This window comes from Meleagris gallopavo, chromosome 11 (assembly GCF_000146605.3).
Source record: "Meleagris gallopavo isolate NT-WF06-2002-E0010 breed Aviagen turkey brand Nicholas breeding stock chromosome 11, Turkey_5.1, whole genome shotgun sequence".
NCBI lineage: Eukaryota > Metazoa > Chordata > Aves > Galliformes > Phasianidae > Meleagris > Meleagris gallopavo.
Window position 1 is genome coordinate 6,162,595 of NC_015021.2, and position 14,699 is coordinate 6,177,293.

General features: G+C 42.8%; 1 long non-coding RNA gene across 3 annotated transcripts; it reads left to right on the forward strand.

Annotated features, from left to right (window-relative positions):
* Window positions 1–23: 23 nt before the first annotated feature.
* On the forward strand, window positions 24–14,692 carry LOC104912576. 3 transcript variants are annotated; one of them, XR_794758.3, is made up of 5 exons: window positions 24–2,819; window positions 3,552–3,738; window positions 5,157–5,234; window positions 7,711–7,855; window positions 9,427–14,692. It is a non-coding gene; the product is annotated as an uncharacterized LOC104912576 (long non-coding RNA). The 3 variants fall into 3 exon arrangements; XR_794757.3 differs by lacking the exon at window positions 5,157–5,234 and having other exon boundaries at window positions 28–2,819; window positions 9,427–9,579; window positions 10,299–14,692; XR_794756.3 differs by lacking the exon at window positions 5,157–5,234 and having other exon boundaries at window positions 29–2,819.
* Window positions 14,693–14,699: the final 7 nt, after the last annotated feature.

Below are 14,699 nucleotides of genomic sequence, written 5' to 3' on the forward strand. Positions count from 1 at the left end.
GTGCTTTGGGGCGGTTTGCTATCCTGTGCCCGGACTCACAGCCAGTGGTAAAAGCCCTGTGGTATAGCGTTAAGTGCTGCTGTTCTTAACTCCGTGAAACAAAGTTTTATCAGCCATGAACCAGCGATGGAAAAGGCTGTCATTTGACCATACAAATCCGCTTAGGTGGAAAATATTTGCTTATCCTATAGTACTTGGGTTGGGGAAGTGGGTGCTGTTACAGCAGCTCAGCTAACAGTGGTGTCATGTGAACAATGTTGTTCCCGTAGCCTCCTGGAGTCAGGATAACTGGTATTGCTCCCCCTCCAGAGCAGGAAAAGCCTTATTGGAAATCCTGAGGCATGACATGGCCTCATGAAATTGTGTACCGGGCATGTTGTATTTGCATCTTTTGAGGAATAAGCAGGTGCTACGTAAACACATTTTGATGCCAAAGGGTGTCTCACTCGAGTCATGGTTGTAAATTAATCCAGTTAGATTTGACTCAGATTGTGAGAAGCTGTAGTTCCCAGTCAGCCCTTCACCCTTTCACCACCCCCTTCCCGTGTGCATGCTTTGCTGTTCAGATCAGACTCCCTCTTGCCATTCATTTTCATGTCCGAGCGTCTGAGGTGTTGCTGTCTGATACCAGCAGTGACTTGGCTTCGTTCTGGCTCGTCCTGAAGGAGGGACGCTTTCATGATTCTGTTTCCTGAACTCTTCTTCAGAAGGTTTTCATCCACACCTTCCAAAGCAGGGCACGGGATCAAAGCTGATAATCAAGGGCACTTTATCTTGAAAGGGCGAGTCTGACACCTCTTTTATTCCTCTTTGCCGTGCCCAGCTCTTGTGTCAGATTCCTACCCCCTGGCAGAGACCAGGAGATGGTGCCACAGGGCCCTGCTCCCATCACTGCTCAGCATTTATTTCCTAACTTCGGGATCAGCAATTCTGCGGCTCGGGGAGATGGTGTGGATGACGGCGGGCCGGCCTGTTACATCAACTGCTCTCAGAGCGGTAGTTGGCAGCGCTAATCTGCATTATGTGGGATTAAACAGGCACAGTAATTAACTTGCATAAGCGCTTTAGCAACTTTTGGCACCTGAATTGCAGAACGTCCTGTCTGTGGTGGTGCCTGTAGCACAGGACAGCACGGTGTGAAGCTGTCAGGGAGAAAATGGAGCTCAGATTTCATATGCAAGCAGCACTGAGAAGGAGAGAGAAGAAAAAAAAGTGCTACAGCCCAGCTCAAATATCCAAGCATTTTTTTAAGGAGTTAATGTGTGCTGAGCACGTTACGGGTGTGTTGGGAGGGCACTGTGGGCACTGTTGTCCTCAGCCCTCTTTGAATCCAAACAGAAAAGCTATGTCCATTTCCAGTCCTTCTCTGGTGTATGGCAGCTCGTCTGTGCTGCTAATTCAGATCTGCTTTGAATCAAGCTCACAGCAGGAAGGCCAAAATGCAGCGACTGCAGTATTTTGTCTTTCTTTAAAACATACGGTGACAGGGAAAAGGTCTTGGAGTCAGCAGGAAAACTGAGAAGATTTAATATCCCCCGTATCTAGTAAGGTATCCTTGGTGATATATATGAAGCTTGTTCTAGATTTATGTGAGGCAGAAGTCACTGCCAAGTCATCTGGAATCTGTGGGGTTTCAGGAAAAAGTGCTGATCCAGTTTGCTTTGCAGACCATGCGGGCTTTGTTTGTTTGTTTCAGACTTGGGGTCCTCCTGCAAGCCCTGCAGGATCATTTCAAGACCTCTTTGCTTTTCAGGAAGTGTTCTTTTAGGAGATGGCCTTTTGCAAGGCAAGGCACTCGAAGTTTTCTCACCACCCAGATGGTTCCATACAGCTCCATATGTTTTAGAAGCAGTTGGGAATATGTGTATTTCTGTAGCCATCAGCTGCCCAAGGTGTGGCGGACTTCAGTGCTGTGCCATCCTCAGTCCTAATTCCGCCCTAAAAATGGGCAGCGGCCTTGTGAAAAGCTACTTTAGACAATGGATCATCAGCCCCAGAGGACTCCTTTTCCAGCTACTGATTGGTGTAAGAGCCTCCCTCATATCTGAACGTAAATTTCAATGGAAAAATAGATCTCCTGCTGGCTTTGGGGTCCCTTTAGCCAGGGGATGGTATGGGACTCAGGATTAGGGTGGACTTGGGGAATGGGGAGTCAAAGGGCTGATGAGTTTGTAAGTTTGTAACAGGCAAACCAGAGTTCAGTAACTGCCTTGTGGTTGGCCTGAGCCCTTGTCCTGGTGTAAAAGCAGAGGGCAATAAGGTACTGTGGGAAGCTGATCTCAGCAAGCCCTGAGCACCTCATCCCTCACAACTCAGCCCTGGAATCTCAGCCAGCCAGCAGTCTGCAGCTCCTCTCCCTTTGAAGAAAACCACCCATGGGTGTGAAAAGCTCTGATCCTTATCTCTTGTGGGTGTGCTGTCAGAGTGACGTGGAGGAGGTAAAAACAGAAAGTGATAGACACCGACCTCAACCTTCTTCTGTCAGTATTGCTGTTTACCTGCATGGAGAGGCAGGTCCCCATTTCCTCCGTCAGATGATAATGTTTGTTTTGAAAGCTGGCTTAACTACTAATTGATATTTTACTTAAGAAACAGGAAAATGAAACACATTGTTTATAGTTAAAGCATTAGTAAAAAGCAAACTATGTAAGACAATGATCCACGTGAAAGAACAAACCCAGAAAGTATGAATTAACGTAAGATGACTTTCAGGCTTAGCTAATTGTTTCATTAGCTGGAATCCTAAAGACTTGCCTTGCTTCTACAAGAATCTCTTCTGAATGTTGATAGGCTGGCACTCCAAATCTGTGGGGAATAGGGTAAGTGCATGGAAATCCCTTCTTTTAAAAGGTTTCTTGTCCTGTTTGTCTGCAGTGCTTCACAGTGGCAGCTGGATATTGGTGCTGACATGTCTATATGGCACTGCTGTCAGCTCTGCTGACATTATATGTGATGTGTCCTTTTCAGTATTCAAACAATGTACTTGCAGTATTGTGTGACCTTATAGCTGTGTTGGTTTTTTTGTGTGTGTAAGATTTCAGAGTGCATAATGGTAAGTGCTGGAGAAAGCAGAGAAGAGCGTGACGTTGGCTCTATTTAGAATTGCTAGAAAGACCCATCATGCTTAGCACACAGTTGCATCAAAACTTCAGGTTCTGCTTGCAGTGAAGGTGGTATCACAGGGCTTTCATTACACAGGCCTCATTTTAAATGATAGCTTTTCATCAGCTTTCCTGGTTCTCTCTGTAGGCTCCTACAGCCTAACTCAGTGTTGTAGAAAGCAACCTTGGGATTGCCATTGCCCTACTGCAGCTCAGATCAAATTCATTAGGGCGGAAGGAAAGGGTTTCATGTTCCAAAGGTGAATTATTCCATCAGGATTCTCACTGTTGGCTTTAGGTTTGTTTCATCTTTTTATATGAAGGGTATCTTTGGATTCTTAAAAGTATTTTCCTTAATGCAGAAATATTGATAAAAATAAGTGGGATCTTTCAAGATGTAATTGTGCACAGTTCACCTGCAGTTCTTTTCTGGTTGTTTTTTTCCTAAAGTTTCCTGGCTCAGTATCAATTTCAAGCAAATCTTGCCAACTAAGGAAAAGAAGCAGGGGGTGCAGACTGGAGTTTTCAAAGAGTGCCAATCTAGAAGTGAACTCCATGGCTGCAACCACACACAGGTGAATGTTCTGACCCAGAACCGTGATTTCAGCTGCTGTCAGACCATTCCACTCCAATAAAGGTAAGTGAATGAGAATTGAACAAATTAATTCAGCAGTGCTAAATCTCAGCCCTAATCCAATGCGGAGGGAGGCTGTGTCTGCAAGTCTGGGTGTTCTCTCTGCGCACTTGTTGCTTGTGCCTCTTCCCTGCTGGGAAGCCACGTCTTGTTTCTTTTTGGCACTGAGCCATGTCAGAAGTGTGGTCGAGGGGACAGACGGGTGAACCTTCTGCAAGGGGGGGAGCTGCATGGAGCCTGAGATGTGAGCCTGTGCCAGGGGAACAAGGAGCCGCACCACAGGCTAAGAGAGAGCAGCATGGCACAGCCTGCTGAGCTTGTGCTCCAGCTCAGTTTCACTTAGGAGATGAGCTAGAGAGAAGGCACATGAATACCAGCAACAAACACGCTGTTGGCAGGCAGGTGGCACAGAGCACGGTGCTGACTCACAGCCGGCCCCAGGTGCCAGCAGGGCCGTGCTGGCTGTGGGGTGCATCGCTCACACAGGTGTTTGCTTGTGTTCCTGAGCTGGGCTGTGAATCTCTTGGCTGAGCAGTGGCCAGGGCCTAGTGAAGCCAGCAGGCGTGTGGCTCCAAGGAGAAAGGTGTAACTGTGCTTTTTAGCTAACTTGCATTGCTTCTATTTGAACCTGCTGCAGAGGAGAAAGGCTGATCTTAAGCTGATAATTCCGTGTTTAGATGTGACTTAAAATAACTGGCTTAGTGGAGAAGCAGTGCCTCCACTGATCCCAGTGAGAAGTGTTCTTCCGCCAATGCTGCCCACGGGTCCCTGAGAACGGGGAATTACTGCTCTGAGTGACATCAAAGGCCAATTATCCCATCTTTCTGTCACCCACTGGAGGACCAAACGAAGACCAACAGTGAGAACTAATGCAAGCCAACAAGAGCAAGGGAGCTGGGATCGGTCTGTAGCTCTTTTCCTCCCAGTTCCAGCCACCCTGATATGGCAGGATGTTGCAGCAGAGCTGAGGGCAGAGAGCAGCCATTGAGCTGTGGTCATTAAAGCTGTTGTGAAGAGGGGCTATTATCACAGTTAGTGCCAATGAGATGGGATGTGGATGCATGAGCTTCCAAAAATGGCATCCAGCTTTCTGTGTCAGTACAGGACATTTGCAATTCTTACTGTCACATTTGGAAATTTTAGCTCCTGAAGGAAAATAAAAACACAGAGGGGAGGTGGCAGTGAAGGCATGTGATGAATCTTTGCACAGTAAGCTGTACTGTTGGCATGAACACGTCTCCATGCACTCGAGAGCTACCAATCTGCATCCTTGTTACTCATCGTCATGTGTCTAACCATAACCTTGTTTTCAGTTACGTGGCAGCAGAAGCATGCATGTTGTTTTTCAAGTATGAAAATGCCTTTTCCTTGTGGTTGGTGTCTTCTGTGCTAATTTGCTGACCTCTAAACTTTGGTCCTAGTCTAGTGCAACGTTGTGAGATCAAGGACACTGCTGCTTTCACAATAAGTGATGGGGACAGGGAAGAAAAAGGGCAAAGGTGAGTGTGATTGCAGGGGGTGCAGCAGCTGAGATACGGGCATCTGAGTTATCTGCTCGAGCAGATAAAGTTGTTCATGAGGACTGCAGTTCCTGCAGGGAGGGAAAAGCATAGCAGGAGATGAAGCAGAATTTTCAGGTGACCCAAAAAGTGCAGTCAAAGAGGAGGGGTACCTGGTTGTTGGCCTCTCCTTCCTTGGCACCAATTTTGCTGTGTTCTTTTAAAAGAGCTGTTGTTGAAACATAACACGTCCTCCTGGAAATGCCAGTGACAGTTCTGCTGTCTGCACGTTCAGCAGGGCACAGCTGCCGACCTGCACAGCTGGCATTCAAACACGGCTTCTTTGGCACTTACGTTAGTCAGTTCCCATGATATCATTGCATACGTACATATCCTAAATCAAGGACTGGGTTCTGTGGGCTATAAGAATTTTTTGAAGGCCACTTTGTAAGTCTACAATTAAAGGAATATATATTTACTCATACCACAAAAAATCTGAAAAAGTGTAGTAGTGTATTTAAGATTGCATTCTTTCCATTCTGGATTCTGAGCCTGTCAGAACGTCACACTTTGTTTATATAAGCACTGAAGTCTTATTGCTGGTTTTTGGGTTGTTTTTTTTTTTTGTGTTCCCAATGAAGACTGAGTGTTTTGGCAGCAGTAATGTTTTTCAGCAGGGTTGGAGATCATTTGGCTCTTTAGAGTGAGGAGTGTGGCTGCTTAGTATTACTGTAGTGAAAGATAATTGCTAAATGTAATATAAAATTACTGCATAAGGGCGATGGGGTGTAATCTGCTCCATGCTGCATGATGTATATTTGCAGAACAGCACTAATCAATGTCTTAACTCAGGCTGCAAGCTGCATTTTCTCTTGCTTAAAAAATAACTGCTTTTTACATGGCACGATTGCTGTGCTGTTGGTTGTTACCTTCAGTGCTGTGTGCTGAGAAAGGGCTGGAGTAATGGAAGTCTCAGGGGTTCACGTGTTGCTGCTGCAAACAGTTCAAGATAAAAATAAAGATAGTTCAGTAATCATCTTTTTTTTTTTCTTCTGTTTTGTTCTTTGAAGTATTTTACATTGCTACAAAATCTGTTATCCTTTACACAAGAAAAAGGAGGAGATACATATTTAGGGCTTTTAAAATTTAGTTTAATAAATATTTGTTCTCGGTGATCTGTCATGCTTTCACTGACTCAGCAGGAACAAAGCAAAGGGCACCTAATGGCAGCTCTTCCAGCTGATCGTATCCCAAAGGCATCCAGATTTCACACACAGATGAGATCTTCCACCGCACACTTTTAGTGACTGCATTCATTGTCCACCATCGCATGTATGTCACAACTAACTACAGAATCACAGAGTACTACTGTCTTTTACAGACTTAAAACCTTGAAAAAGTGATGCTTCAATTTATTCAGAGAGGCCTATATGCTAAAACAGTTTGCACTGTTGTAGCTAACAAGTTTGCACGCTACAAAACTAATCGCTCAAACACAGGAGACAGAAGCGTAGAGTGACTTTTTTTAACAGGTCCAAGATTTTACATCTGTGCATATTTTCAAGGAATCAATAAAACTTTTATCTAGGCCTCTAGAACATGTTGTCCACATTTAGTTAAGAAGCATTCACCACCTAGCCCTCCCTGGTGAATTGCAGTACCTCACTACAAGCAAAAACAGCGCTGCTCCCTGAGCTCACTCGAATGCTGGAAGACAAGGCAGCTGACTCAGTAGGTGCAGCTGAGCTCTGTAATCTCTCTCAGAATGTCTTCCAGGAGCAGAACAGGTTGTGTGAGAACATGACCTGGGTGAGCACTAATTAGAACATTTGAAATTCCAAACTTTTGTTTCAACTAGAGAAACAGATGAGACGAAATGCCGGTTAAAGGCAACCAAACGAACATTAAATGAAGTGCAGATATCATGTAAAATACTGTTAGTAACCAGGTGATGACTAGCTAAAGTGTGTTCAATTCTTTCCAAGCTGTCATAGCATGAAAAATTAATAAACTAAAGCCACACCTGCTGTGTTTCTGGAAGGTCTCTGAATGCCTGTACCGTCATGTTGTCAGATGGCAGCTGGCTGCAGAGGAACGCAGCACTCCTCGTCTGTGCAATGTGTCTAAAGACAAGCCCAAAATGGATTTTGTGAGCAATTTATAGTTGGGAGAGGATAAAATCCTGTTTGTTGTTTTGCCAATGTGCCTTTGGACTGGGGTTAGAACTTCTTGGTATCTCCAGCATGCAGCGATCAGCTGGAAATACAGCTCACGTTAAAGGCAGATCACCCCTCTGGGACTTCAGATTTCTTTGAGTCACAACGTTCTCCTGCAAGTTTGGTCTTCTGCAGATCTTTGGTCTCTTAAGGTAAATGTATGGGGAAACAAATCCTTAAAAGCATTAACGCACATACAAACTGCTTGTTGTTTCTGATTTGTTATACATATTCTCACACGCTCAACTTTTATTTCTCAGAAATGCTCATGTCCTGGAAATATCAGAAGAGATAAGAGGAACGTCATGCAGTGTTTTGAAGAACACATATGATTCACTGTCCGGTAATGCAAACACTTTGCAGGGGTGCAGATCATGGTGTGTGGATGTCCTCGTTTATCTGCTGGTAAGGGAGCGTGGTCGCAGCCTTCCTCAGACATGAATTGTCTGCCTTAACCTTAATCCTCCTAATCTTTAGGCCTTTCCTGTGTCAGGAGAGGGTGAGTTCTTCGTGTGCTCTCAAACATTACTGACCTATTTTCCTGAAACCCAGACCACCCTATATCTGAACCTGGAGTGTTGTATCACTTTAATCATTAAGAGATCAATCTGTCTTCCATTATTTATGCCTTCTCAGATTTACTTCAGAGTGATGCCAAGATGTAGGATCATAAAATCATATTTTCATTATTGCACCTTCCAGAGTAAATTCCTGAATAAGACTTTTATCTTAAATCCTCCTGCAATTCTCTGAATATTTTCTTTCATTTCCTGATATTTTTAAATTTTAGAAATATACATTCTGATGGTACTGCGAGCACTCAGTTCTGCATCAGTAGCTTTTTAATATGCTTTTACAATATAGCACAGAATGCTGACATGCATGTATCGGTATTGATTTAGAATTTATTAACAGTGATCCCCTTCTTGCACTGCAGAAAAACAATCTTAAAATTTATTGAATTTTGTAATTACTTTTTATTAGGAACAGAAAATCTATCTGCAAGTGAAGTCCTATTTCATTGCCTGCTATCTCTGATACCAGATTTTCAATGACTAAGTAATCACAGTGAAGGAAAGGAGTACATATATCAATCAAAACTTCAATAAATCTCCTGCTATCATTACTGAAGAGTAACTTGAAGAGTGAAGATTCCCTTAAGCAGTAGATTGAATCATTTATCTGAGGTAGTCAGTAGGGAGCTCTGTAAATACAGAATTGAGCAGATCTGACATTCTGCTCAGTGCTGCCCAGAAGAACCTATGGACATGGAAGTCCCTGAACAATCACTATTTTCACATGTGCAACTGATATAAATTAGTTTATAAGGGAAGGGCTAACTTTTCTTTCTCCCATTGCTACCAGCATGTCTCAGGTCGCCTACTCTGCTGCTGCATAGCTCCAGCTTCCAGCCTGCACTCTGCACGGCCTGCAGAACTGCACACCTCTGCTGTAGCACTGACTTAGGGTAGGATTTGCTAGTCAAGCTTAGTCAAATCCATGTGATAGCTTACTTTCCTTGATTCTGGAAGGGGGAGAGTGGCTGCTCCTCCTACACTCAGCTCGCTGAAAGCCAATCATTTGAAGTTTCACAGCTTTATTGAAGCGGTGCTGCCCTTCACTACAATGGAAATCCAAGTGTATTCAATGAACTTATTATTTGCAGGCTAAGCTTCATGGGTATTAAAATGATTGATTTGTTATGCCAAAGTGAAATCAGATGCACGTGTTAGAATTCAAACAACTCCAGATTCAAAATCAATTTCATACATGAACACATAACGTGGTTTGAATAGTCAGACCCTGTATGTATCAATCAGCAGCACTTTGGTCTCTGTGAGTCACCAAGAACTTGAGCTTTGCAGCCCAGACCTGGCACTCACTGCAACAGCTTTCCTTTTTAAAAGAAACTTTTGTTTCTTACACATTACGAGAGATCAACGGCCTGCTCTTACAGAACTCCCTGTTTTTTCCAGGAAGAATGTCTCTATAACTATATGATCCTGATGGACTCACGTTGCACAAATGATTTTGCAGCTTGCTTTAAACTTCAGGCAGAACTCTAAATCCTTTCAGTCCTACTTTCAGAATTCAGTATGAATTTCCAGGATAACCAAATTCACCATAAGGTAACTTACTGTTATTATACTTAGTCACAAGATTGTGTCTGAAATTTGCTGTGCTCCATCCAAAGCATCTATATTACTTACCTTCACCTAATACCCCAGAGAAAGAAAATTATTCATTCACCCTTGTTTTGCTTTTCAGGTTTGAGTTTTTCTTGCTGGTAAAGATTCCCTTAATTACATGTTTGAAGCAATGTTATATAAATATGATGGGGGTAGCAGTAATTTCTGTCATGAAATTGTTACATGGACTTGGAAAAGAAGTACACTGCAAATGTGTTGGGAGGTTTACACTGGGGATTCTGTTCGCACAGAAGACATAAGAAGTGGGGGATGCTTTCCCTAATCACATCTTGGGCTACTCATTAAGTTACAGTGTTTCCCAAACTGTAGTTTTCCTCAATTAGTTTTCTCAAATAACCCAAAATATTTGACTTGCACAAGAGCTTGAATTTAAGCTCCTGTTTTGGAAACTCTTGGCCACTTTTATTTCCTGGTTGAAATCTTGAACTGTAAAATGTTTTTGCTTCATGAAAACATTGCACAGTAGTTGACTAAAGAAAATACACCAAATAAAGGCAAAATGTCAGAAGCCTTTGTAGCTTTCACTTGCTACAGCAGGAAGGCACACTGATTATTTGAGCCACTCACTGTCTCACTACAGACAAGTCATCATCAACTCCATCTGTAACACTGCTTCATTATTGCGCTTATTCATTTAGAATTGTGGAAGAAAGCAAGTCTGTCCTGGGAACTGCCTTTTCTCAAATCACAGGTGGGCACAGGGTCATCTGGACAAGTCTGCTAAGCCTCATCAATGCAGTTTAACAACCCAGATTTCCCAGAGCTGGGCAGGCTGGCAGTCACTGCTGTGCAGGGTAGCACAGGATGCTGCGGCACCCAGCGCTGCCTTACTTGGAGCGCCAGCAGCACTGCAGCCTTAAACCTGTGGCACGGCTGGGAGAGCCGAGGCTGCGCCAGGTTGCGGTGTGCCTACAGCATCCATGCCCATGGAATGCAACTGGGACATGTGGCAGCTGTCTGCATGCGAACGCTGCATGGCTGACCTCAAATATGGGACATGGGCTCAGACCTGGGCTTGGCCAATTTGATCATTGTTGTTTTTGGAGCTTGTAAGGATCACCTTTTTTCTGCAGGCTGGAGCTACTGTTCATTGTTAGATGCTTGTGATTTCTCTTGGCTGACTTGGTGCTGTCAGCTCAACTGTAAAGTTTCACTGGCCTAGAAAATGACAGGAGGCTTTCGAGCAAGAAAGATCAAGAGCAGAAATAAAATCTATTTTTAATCCTGCCTCTGTTTTCCGTGGGCGACACAATTTCTCATAGCATGGCAGTTCCGGAGCATGTGGTGTCACAGAGTGCTCCTCGTGGGTTGTTGTACAGATTTACATGCTTTCCCTCAGCTGGAAATTTCAGTCTGGAGGAGGTTATCGTACTTCTAATACTTACGTAGCACTCTGATTTATTGCAGTAGGTTGGCAATATATACGCAGTAACAGAAAACATAAGAGAGGCATTTAAAGAAGTACTCGAGCATTAACAAAGCTGAACCATGTCAAGTGATGATGAATTTTACACAATACCCTTGATCACCCTATTATTAATGTCATCAATCTCTCTCTGTGAGAAGTGGCAGCACTTATTAGCTCTGGCTACGACCACAATACCAAATGTTCTACTAAATAATTAATCATTTGAGGTATGATGCCACAGTTTGCCTCTTTCCAATTGAAGCGTATCAACTTACTCATTTGTTCCTTTATTTGGAAACAAAAAGCTTCATGGACAAAAATGAGTCAAATGTACTGATATGTACGTGCAGACTATTCAGCATAGAAATCTCATGCTGTTCCTTGTAGGAAAACAAAAGCCAAAACCAAAAAGCAATCCATCCTTTAAAACAACACCCCCAAATTAATAGTTCTTAGGAACATAAGCCGTCTCTGCTGCCAGAGCCTCATCCCAGCCGGCTTCCCCTGCCTCTGCACTGTCAGTTCAATCCTCTCCCTGTTTTAAGAGGGCATCTGGAATGCCACACTACCAGGATATCCTTAGAGACAGAACCCTGCAATGCCAATTTGATTGTTTAATTAAAAAAATCAGGGGGTAAGTGCCCCTTTGTTAAACTGGTTATCGTTTGTAGCTAAGACAAAATAGGTTCCAAACAAACAGTTTAAAACATTATCTTCTTTTTAGCTAAAGATCATTTAATTTAGAGTAAGGGTATATTAATTTGTTGTGCTCAATTATGTAGTGAGTCATGGAGAAAGATTACTAATTATAGGGTCATTTATTTTTCACAAGTATGAAGGCACACAAAAGAAATATATTCTATCCAGACCAAGAGGCTTGTCCTACCCAAGTCCTTCTTTATTTGTCCCTGCTGTTTCACATAAGTCAGTTTGGTTTTAGTTTCAATGTATGTATCTTCTTGAAGTGCTTAATTTTGTTTGTGTTCCTCCAGGGAATTTTAGCTAAAAGCTTTCACATCTGTTATATCTGTGACACTGTTTTTTCCCCCTCTGGTTTCTTCCTCAATATCAGTACACAGCAGTCTGCTCATCAAAGATTAATGCCAACCTTCCACTTGCATTTACCCATTCATAGATTCTCCTCTTTCAGTGTAGCTCTTTGTTTTTATTAATTCCCCCTGGATACTAGTTAGAATTGGCCACATTTAACAAGATAACACTGGTTCTCTGTTCTCTTTCCTGATGAGTCAGTTGACTACATTTCCTAATCAGTATTTTCATAAGCAATCTTCCCTGCTAGTTACTACTTGCTATTCATCCTCTGTTGTTGATCAAAACATATGGCAGTGTTCCTTTCCCCTTGACTGGATGCCTGGAACTTTTAGAAGTGAAAATAGCTAATGAGTTTTGCTAACTGGAAATTAAAAATAATAAACAAGCATTTGTGAATACATCAGTGCAATCTGTAGCAGCCATTAATGATTTTGCAGCTACTCCTTAACTGCCTGAATGCTCTAGGGTGACACAAAAACTTTTTAATATAAATCAGCTAATATCTTTATTTGGCAGTTCTTATCTTTGTATGTAGTTTATGTATGAAAGGTCACAACCTCCCACAGTCACCAGTGTCTTATACATTTTGTGTCTTATACAGTGTCTTTTATAGTTTGAATTTCCAATTAGAAACGTGGGTTATCAATCATTCTGTCTGTGATCATTGGGTTACTATAAATCCCCAAGTTCTTTAGTTTTCCTAGGGGTATTCAGCATAGAGCTGAACAAGAAAAGTTACAGTGTAAAGCACTCATTACACTGACATCCTCCCAACCCTCCACATCTTTCCTACTCTGTACCAAACTGTTTCAGTTAAAAGGTATGATACAATCAGTGAAATCAATATAAGCTTTGCCTGTACTAGATGTTAAACATCAGGAATCTATAAAGATGCTCAAGAGAATGCTGAATACATGTAGACGTCTGTTTAAATCAATATGCTGTCACGTATACAAATATATATGTGTAGATGTGTATTTAAACCTTTGGTGTCTCTAACTCCGAAGCTGCTTAATCAGCAGGGACTGCAGATAATCTTTCACCTCTGATGCTGAACTGTGAATGAGGAACTGCAAGGTGTGCAGGAATCAAGTTATCTAGATTAGAGTTCTGCCTTCAGCAGCTGTCAGCACTGAGTGGTACAGAGGGCAATTTAAGGGATATCACTGTAGACTAATGGAATTGGGACACAGTTGAGCCTTTTTAATCAGAACGGCTTAAAAATTGGTCTGAACATTGGTGACTGAAAGCTTCAGAACCAGTCAAGATCTCCTCATTCTTTCTAAGTGTTTTTGTTGTTATTTGAACAGCTGAGTTCTATCTAAATTATCTTAAGATATGGTATACACTGGACAGATTTTGGGGACATAAGAAGTGCTCTGTGATGAATGTCCTGCACATAGGACATCCAGGTGGGGTTTGACAGTTGGTATTTCCAGGGCAAGGGAAGTACTTCAGTTGCTTTGCTTTCCATAACAACCTTGTGAGATAAGCAGCTATAGGCATGGAATAATCTATGTTATCCGTGGATGTTATCTCACTGAATACTTCAATAGTGTTCAGATCTAGCAGTTTAATAAGGGTCGTGTTTAACTGCAAGTTGTGCATTTCATGCATTTCTCAAAGAGAGGTCTTTGCCTAGGCACTGTAGTAATTACCAGGAGGAAACACATGAACAGAGGATTCAAACTTAGATTCAATGCTGAGCAGATGAGCTCTGCCCCATGCCACTATCCAGTGTTAAACCTCCCATTTTTCTTCATGTAAAATAGCTTTTGTAGTGTTATCCTGAAAATTCTTTGTCTTGAATGAAATGGCAAAGATTACATGGCAGAGTGTAGGACTGTTTTCAATGTATTAATATTCACATCATATTCATTAAATTTACTTTGTCTCTACTGACGTAAGTAAAACCACTGGCAGAAAGCGATGTGAATTCTCTCCTGTGGCAGAAAGGCCCATGTTTTCCATCTTTGAAAAACAGTTTCTTCTCCTTCCAAAAGTACTTTTCCTTTTTTTTTTTCTTTCTTCTTCCAGCGAGCATGAAACTCTTAAATAGAACCTTTATGTGCTCCTAACCCTATTTCAGCTATTTCAGCTAGCATCTTTTTTCGTTGTGTAGTTCATAACCTTTGTAGCTCAGTCATCTCCTGTGGATAATATTTCCCACTTTTTAGAAGCCAATGGTCTTCTCTTGCATTTCAGTTCTAAATACTTAGAAGCATTTTTTCCAGAAACCGAGGTGACTTCTGTTGCTCTATGGTTCAGAAGTCTGTACTCTGTTAATTAACTTGAGAAAGACTCGGTATGTTCCTGCCACTCAAGGGCTCCACGCACAAGCAGAGATGTGAACCTTCTATTATGAAGAGCCATTTGCAGGATCTGGAGGTGTCCACACGGACAGGTCTTCAGTAACGGCCGGCCCGAGCCCTGAGCAGCGCTGCCCAAGGCCGGCTCTGTCAGCCATAGCCGCGGCGACAGCTGACGTCAGGCTGCCTGCGCCCGGCCGCTAACACCGACTTCACGCGGCCTCCACAACCTCCCCGCGCCTCACAGCCGCGGGACCCGCCGCGCAGGC